We start from the raw sequence: 8,931 nt of genomic DNA, 5'->3' as shown, positions 1-8,931 counted from the left end.
TCATAGGCCCCAAAATAGAGAAAATATTTAGAAACACAGGGAAAGCTCAGGCTTCCTGTGTTGGATTGGGAAAAATTTGAAAGGTGATTGATAATGAAGAAATTTGGACTCCATTTGCAGGAAGGACTTCAGAATTTGTTCTGTTAATTTTCACTGAGAATCTACCATGTGCGCTTCTGAAAATATCCTTTTTGAATCTGTCCCTAAATAGCTGAGGGAAGTAAAAACATTTCATAACTATCTTTAAGTTATTCCGTTGCTTTGGATATTTTTTCTGTTTTTATTCAGAGGCTGACCTAATCTCTTAGGCCTCTTCACTTCCATTATTTAAAAGTGAAATTTATGGGTCCTCATACACACTGCTTAATTCAGGACTAAATCTCTCACCCAACTCATGCAAAATAACACTTTGTTCTGTAAATAATCTCAGTGAGCTCAGCAAATGAACACAGTACTCACAGCAGACTAGTTTCACAATTATTCTCTAAAATCTCCACAGCAAATATATTGGAATATTGATAAATATTGACAGTATAGGAAGCCAATGTAAGACACTACAAAACAGAAATTTATTTTCGGGATATTGTTGCCTTGAAAGTGAGAAGTTGTTTTAAAAATAGAGACTGACCCAAAAGAAAAGACAAAATTAGGGAGAGGGAAAGAAGGGAGCAAAGCAAGAGGCTGAAAACTGCAGTGAAAAGGAGCATGGAGAGAGACTAAGCCAGAAGCTGTAGGTGAGAGGAGAGCTTTGCTGGCATTTAAGATAGGGCTCTTGAGCATGTGGCTGACAATTAATAGTTGTAATAAGGGTGAAAGGAGGATTTCATCCTGGTAGAACATGCGCACATTCCTCCTGCCTTAACTCAGCTGTGATTTATGGTTTGATTTCATATGACTAGCACTGAAAGATAACATTTTTTAGCACTGATTTATAACTTAGAATAAAATTTTTTCATTACCAGTGGAGTAAGAGAATGCTTTGAAGAAAAGAATGATCTTGAACTGGGGTGTAATAGAAAATATGCTCCACTGTAGGTCTTAAGCTCACCTCAATTTTTAGTTTCTGTTATCATAGAAAAGCTATCAGCCAACAGAGTGCTGGAAAATCCCAACTGACATCAAGCTGTGATTGTTCCACCAAGTCCTCACCAAGCCAACCCTGGACTGAGACACCTGGATTCTGCTCCCACATCTCACCACTGGCCTGCTGGGGAATCTCAGTCAAGACCTTCCAGCTGAAAAACTGGTATAATTATTTCTTTCCTATGTTTTTGAGTTTTACAGAAGAAAAGCCCTTCAGGAAAGGCAGAAACTCTTATTCTCCAGCTCGGTAAGTGCATCCATCTGGTACTTTCATGGTACTATTTACCATAGTTTCTGAGGCACACCTACTGAATGAAGGCAAAATATCACTCAAATTTCACCTTACCCAGAAAACTAATCAAAATCTGCATCTCGTTCAATATATCCAGGTAATCAAGCTTCTTTGCTTTTCCATCTGCTTCTCCTCTTTCTAATTTATTTTTCTTATTGATTGTTCCTGGCGTTGATGGAATGCTACATTTCAGTAATACAGTATTTTTTTTTTTCCAAGTGTGTTTTTGGTCATAATTACTTTCTTTCCAAGGAAACTCAACCTCTTCTGCCTTCTGAATCAGTTCTACTGCTCCATATAATGATTTAATGCAGAGTGGAATAAAAGCAGCAGAAGCATGTCTTTACAATGTCTTTTCCTTACTAAGTAGTTGCTTTTTCCATGATTCACCACCACAAAAATACAACATCCTTTAGAATGACCACAGTGCCACCACCCCCTCTCTTACACTTGCAAAAATCAGAAATAATCTGTAGTTTAAAATCAAATTAAGTTCTGCTGGGAAAGCAGAATCCAGCCTTTTTGTATCCCACTGTTTTCTCCAGCTATTAGTTTATTATGTAGCCTGTCAATGTCACTATCTTCTGCTAAGAGTGGAATTATTGACTAAATCTAGCTGAAGTAATATTCACAGAAAGTTCCTGAGGAGTGCAAATCATAAGAAAATAATCCATGATTTTGGAATTAAAGTTATTAAAGAGCAGAAGAAGAAGCACAACCCTTAGACCCTCTAGAGTGCAGTGGCTGGTTATTGAGAGTAATTAGCAAGAAGGTGGCTGCAGATAATATAAAGGCAATGTCTAATCTAATTACTTCAGCAGTAATAGTTTGTAATTGTGCACCTGACATAACTCCTTACACTGTAGCCAACTGACTGATCACATGGGGTTTTTGGACAAAGTTAGTTCCTTCTCCATCTGGGAGAGTCACAGGCTGCGTGTCCTGCTGACTGCTCCAGAAGATTTATTCAGTGAATTGTTTCTCTAGTTTGACTGCAGATCTTCAAGGTGCACAGCACAGCGTGACTGATCAAAGTAAAAGGTGGCAGCAATCTCCTCAAAAAACCCTAAAGCCAGAATCCAGACTACCTGCAGTGATGTAGACAGAAGCATAAATAAAAGGCAAAAAATATCTCAGAAGATTGCAGGGAGTCAGAAAGTGCTCTGTGAGCACACGTGGCAATGTGTCCATCCCAGGAACAAGGGGATCTGAGGGGAGAACAGGAGTTTCAGCTGCTGTTGTTGCACTTGCATGAATAGCACAAGACAAAACACCTCCATCAACAAGAGTGAGATTTTCTTAAATTGGTTCCCAGAGCCAGAAACAGAAAACTCAGACGCCATTCAAACTTTTGAGAGACGTTTCAGTACAGCAGTATGGTGAATTGATTGGAGTTTTGCATAGATTTAATTTGCTATACTTTTGTGTATGCTTCACTCTTTTTTTTTCTATTTGAATTCATTTTATTTAACAATCCCCAGACATAACTACTTTAGACCTATTAACATCTAAAGCCAATTACCTCTTCAACTCTAATTTCACGATGCCCTTAATAAAGTGAAGTAAGCCAGATTCAATGTCAGTTGAATGCTGACTTTGGATGGGTTGTACTAGTGCCACAAAAAGAGGTATGTGACAGATGAGAAGGCACTTTTCTGTGCTGCACCTGAAAGCATTTGTGTTCCTTTCAGCAATTTATAGTACTGCTCTATGGACTGGCGTGTCTGTGAGAAAAAGAGTGGGATATGTGTTAATGTAATCATTCTAAATGTGAAGTGTTAATAAAATGTAGATATACAGAAATTGGAGCTTCTATAAACGGACAAAATAGGCATTCCAACTATTGAACTGGAAGATAAAATGCATTAGAAGGAAAATCAAAACGACCCTAGAGATTTCAGTTCATAATGACATGCTGCTTTTTCAGTGCCCAAGGGTTTGCAAAACTCTCCTTTGGCCTTGACAACAGAAGAGGAAGTGCCATTGTGTGTTCATGAGAGCTTTCTGGGGGGCACTTATGCACACTTCTGTACTGAAAAAAATAGCTATTGCTGCCTCACGAGGTTGAAAAGAATCAGAAAGCACAATATGAAAGATGAAGAAGAGCAAGATACTGCATTTGTTTGAAAGTAATGCTGGCATTAATAGTGACAGCACTATGAAGATGTTAAAAACAGAAATGTCTGTCCTGTTTCTGGGTAAAAATGAAAGCATTTATCCTAGTTAAAATAAAAGCTCTCACATCAGTTTCTAATGGTTTGCTAATCCAATAGATAATGTAGCGAAACCAATTTAGCTCAATGAGGCTTCTGCTGTTGGGACAACAAAACACTTAATACGATTGCTCTGATTTTAAATGCTCCCAGTCCTTGTCCTGGAAAAGCACTTGTTAGGAGGAAAACAGCATCCTGTATATTTGTCTCTGAAGCAGAACAGATAATAGCTTATTGAGAGTTTCTGAGAATATTTTTGTTTAAGAAAAAAATCTGAAGCAACTCCCTCCTGCCCTGTTTATTACAGCAGTTTAAACCACTTGCTACGGTTGAAAGCCTGTTTGATATTAAAATAATATTGTGTGCAATATATGTTACAAACATAAAGAGCTGATTTTTCCTAATGAAAACAGAATACAAATTTGGCAATGAATATGTGTTTTTGGACGGATTTGGTAGATAGATGAGAAAGGCACTGTGTCTTAAATAGAATTAATTTGAGAATCTAAGCCCCTCATTACATAATGCATCAGGGATCTGCTTTCTCCTTATACCAGCTTTGTGCCACAGCTATTTCTTTTGCTAAGTCCTGCATAGTAAAATCAAATCTGAGAAGACAGTCAAGCCCAGACTGTCAGAAAGTGTAGCACCAACAGAACTAATCAGATGTTATTGGGAATTCACTGTTCCATGAAAAGATTGGTCCAAAAAAAGAATCCAAATATCCTGCATTTCTGAGACACTAGAAACCTCTGGAAACTTATCCCTTTCTTTAACTCTTGCAATACCTCTATTTCCCTTGATCCTCAGTTCTCTTTTCCTTTTTTTTTTTCCATTTGGAAAGGGGAAAAGATGAGGAAATTTTCATTCTCTTTGGCACAAGAACATATTAGGCAAAACTAATATCATCTTATTGGCCAATTGTGAAAAACAGGGAGACTGAAAGTCTCAACTGACAAACCTTTGCACCTTCCAGTGATTATTACATAAAAGGCAAGAAACTCAACCCTGTGATAATCAAGCAGCACACTCCCACACACGCTCCCACACAAACACACTCTTTCTCCCTGTTTCACTCTGTTACACCGCACACTACTAACCCCATACATGCAATAGAGAGAAAAAGATAGTGTGTCATGCCTCAAATTCTCCACACTCTTAAGGAAACTCTTCTTCCTAATTTTGGCCCAAACATCTTTAACATAGTTACTGGGTAATGTAAATAACTAGCAAAGCCAGGTATCATTAGTTGTTTATTGGGTAAATAATCTCAATGAGAGCAGCACAAATATCACAAAACTCAATTTTCATTTATGGGGTTACTAAGTGAAGTAGGGAGAACATTTTTCTTTCCACAGTAATAAATAATTGGTCAGCTTTGACCAATTGGAAAAGGCAGAGCTGGAAGTAGCAAAACAATATATAGGCCACTGAGCTATTCCAGTATTACAATTACTACAGCCTTAAGATTAAATAAAGACTCAGTGATGAAATACAGAGTAATCTGTAAAACATCTGGTATAATGCTCTATCCAGGCTGTTCTTCCTTTATTGCTGCATTTCTTTCAGCTTTAAACAAATACAAAAGAATTATTTCTGTATATCTTTAACTGCATTTTTTACAGATACATTTAGGATTATCCTACCCTCATCTTTGTGGGTGAAACTTTTACATACACAAGCTTGTATGTGAATATAAATGAAGGACAGGATATTCTGTATTTTCTTTATCAATTACAGCGCACATAGTATTGTAAAATCAAACAGGTTGTTTAAATATCCTGAAAAAGTAAATACAGAAGCACAGAGGTTTGGGTTTAGTTGCTTTGAAAGTTGTGTAGTTTGGGCTACTCATAGAATTCTTTCTCCTCCTGGCTAATGAGGTGTCAACAAGAGAGTCAGCTTCTGGTTGCTTCTACTTTATGTAAGACAGACAAGTAAGGGAGGTGTTGGCTTAAAATAGTCCTGAAACTATTCATTTTGTCTATTTTAACACTGGCTAGAAAAACACTAATATTCAAGCCAGCAAGAAAGGCTACAAAGAATTGCCATGGTGATTTCTGATATTACGTAGAATATCTGTTGTACTCCAATTTATGTTTCAAATATATTAATGCTTTGCCTTATTATTTTTACCCAAACTTTGTGGCGTGTGGTCCAAATTCATTCCCATTGCACCCAAGGATTTCACTGCCAGTTATTTCAGTGGAAACAATATCTAGTCTCTTCCTTGGCAAAAGAAGAGAGTAAGTAGGCTGGAGAGCAGCCTGCACATGCTGCTGGTTTGATCTGCTAAAGAGACATTCTATGGGGAGGCATTTTTATTCTATTTTATTCTAAAGTGATACAGAACTGGTTACTCACACTTCACATGCATTTGGAGATATGAGCTGGCTCTCTCAATTTCTTTGTTGTTTAGTTCACAGTCTGAAAGCATCATTCGAATCCCTACTAAATCTTTAAAATGTTGGAAACTTGGAAGGTCCTAATATAGCTGAAGATTTTGAGTCATGAATTCAAGTACAAACAGGATACCTGTCTTCTACCGAGATGAAATTAGTACTGATTGACCCTTTTTTGCAACAATTGTCTTGAAGAAGTAGCTGCCATAATGATGTTTTCATTGGAGCATTTGGGAGGGAGGAGTTTTTGGTCAGCCTTGTCAGAAAGAGACAAGTACCACAAGTACCTTGTGTCCGATGCTGTACTTTATATTAATGCAATCATTAACCCAAAGACTGTTTTTTTTTTCACTTTTAAACTGATTTTTAAAGAACAGTTCTCAACACCCTGAAGCACTAAATAAAGACGTACGACTTGTAAGAATCGCCTGCACAACCGTGATTCCCAGAGCGTTGCCTGGGAATCTCCTGCCATCTGCTGGAAACCTGCGGATGTACAGCCCTGAAAAGAATGAACAAGAGTGCCTGGAAATTATGGAGAATGTTCAGAAAACAACACTCAGAATGCTCATAACTTTTAGTCAAAAAAGATAGTTCAAGAAGGATGAAACATCAGACTCCCAGGTTGCATTAGTTGGACTACCATTAGATTATTTAATAAATAACATCTTTGCTGCTACAGTAATCTGTGGCATGACTGGATGCTGTGGCTTATTTCAGAATTTCAGAAATTAAATATTTGAAAAAAAACCCCAAACCCCCTTTTTAGCTTTCTCTTTCTCAAACAGATCGCTTCAGGTCACTGCTCTTAAGACTAAAAGATCTGACATGAAAAGATTCTAATGGTGATTTTTTAAATAACTAAAATTTTAGATATCTTATTTACACCTGGAATTAAAGTAAATTACCTGTAGGAGGCTGTCAGCTCTTCAAATCTAGATGTAGTAGACAGAAATATTGCAACTTTTAAGTTGAGGATGGCTTAGTAGTCAAAAGTCAATGCCTGCCATCTGGAAAATAAAGGGGCGAAAAAAGGTCATGAATACACTCAAGATTTACAACTTGTTGTGTTTCAAACCAGTTACAACTTTGTCAGCTAATGCACAGAGCAAAGCCAAGATCCCCTCCAAAAACTGCCATCTGCCTAGAAGTGGAAAGCATCTACTGAGAAATTCAACCGTTTAAACAGTCTTGTAATGTAAGAAAATACAAACCATCCCAAAACAAGACTTCTAAAACAACAGCACTGATGCTAAGTGAATAACTATAAAATATCTCTGTGAGATGTAAAAATATTATGATGGTTGAGATTTTTTTTCATCAAGCACTGAAAATATACCTTAGCTTATCTCCTTGGTAAGTTGTGCTAGAATATAAAACAGCAATAACCCACATAAAACTTCAGATCACAGTTCTGAAGAACCTTTTATCTCCCAATCCAACAGCTCAAGGAGATGAAGCATTTAATTGATGTGACATGGAGATCAAAGTCTACCTTGACCTAAAAGAATTATGTTTGTAGACCAACCTTACATAATGTTCTCCATTTTAAGCAGAGAAATTTGAAACACATGAAGATTTAAGGGCCCACTTTGAAACCAAATTGAGAGTTCAATAAGATAAAATTAGCAGTGGACACACAAATAATTTAATTAAAGACTGATAAATGAAGCCATTGGGTGCATTTCCTTGGTGTCAGAGAAAACATCTTGACTGATGGGAATACATTTTCCCATTTTACTGCTAATTAAACTAGTGCCAACTATTATTTATTTGTATTTTGGAAGATTGTAGAAACACCAGAAGATGTCTCAGAGCTACACTGCTGCAAACTGTCCAACACACAAACCCCAAAAGCCCCAAAAAGGTGATGAGAAAGTGCTAAACATGACTGAAAAAACTTGATGTAGGTGTAGATGGAATAGCAGGAGACTAAGGACTGATTATTTTTTTCCATTTCAAAATACAAATTGTGACCACTCAACTCCAGGTAGTAAAAAAAAAATAATAATAAAAAAAAAATTGAACATTTGTGTCTCCCTGTTTTGGCTTATTTTTCAAATGTGGTGAGCTATGTTGCCCAGTGGTGGATATAAATACGTCAAGAAAAAGTCCCAAAGCAACCCCTTTTGCTTGGATAACTTATTTGCTGAGGAAAGTTTTAAAATACACATGGAAACCAACTGTTTGGGCAGGATGAGCAGGATTTACACTAGACGACTCAAGTTCACCATCCCAGCTTTATGTGAGGAAAAACAGGAGATCCTGATTGAGTCACAGAGGATTCACAGTTTGGAAGCAAAATATCAAAGCATCATTATGGAAAAACAGCCAAACCCAGCTTTACAAAGTGAAGGGCATTAACCATGTCACAAATTGCCTCTTGTGGAACTCTGGTTGCTCCACCACTAATATACTGTTTTTCTCTCTGGTCTGGCCAGTCTGATATTATTCCCTCTTTATTATCTCAGCTGTGGTTTTCCTGCTTTAGCCACTTTGAGCGGCCCCTCCCCGGACTGGACACTGGATTGACACTCTCGGGACATCACTGCTGGGGCTTCCTGCTGAAATTTCCTGGAAAGCAGCTCTGGCATCTCTGGGGGGAGGCAGACAGGGCCAGTCCCCTTACCCCAGTCCCCTCACACCTGTCCCCTGTCCCCCAGCACTGTCTTCTATCCCTCACAACTGTCCTCCCTTACATGTCTCCCTAGTCCCTGGCACCTGTCCTCTCAGCACTGTCCCCCTCACCTGTCCCCTACGCACAGTTCCCTCACACCAGTCCCCTGACACCGGTCCCCTCAGTACTCTCACACCAGTCCCCTGTCCGCTTACACCTGTCCCCTCAGCACTGTCCCCTCAGCAGACCCCTGATCCCTCACACATGCCCCGCTCCCTCAGCCACCGCCCCCCGCAGCGCCTCGCTCCCATTGGCTGTAGGTGT

Source organism: Parus major, chromosome 21, assembly GCF_001522545.3.
Source record: "Parus major isolate Abel chromosome 21, Parus_major1.1, whole genome shotgun sequence".
Classification (NCBI taxonomy): domain Eukaryota; kingdom Metazoa; phylum Chordata; class Aves; order Passeriformes; family Paridae; genus Parus; species Parus major.
Note: the sequence above shows the minus strand (reverse complement) of the source record.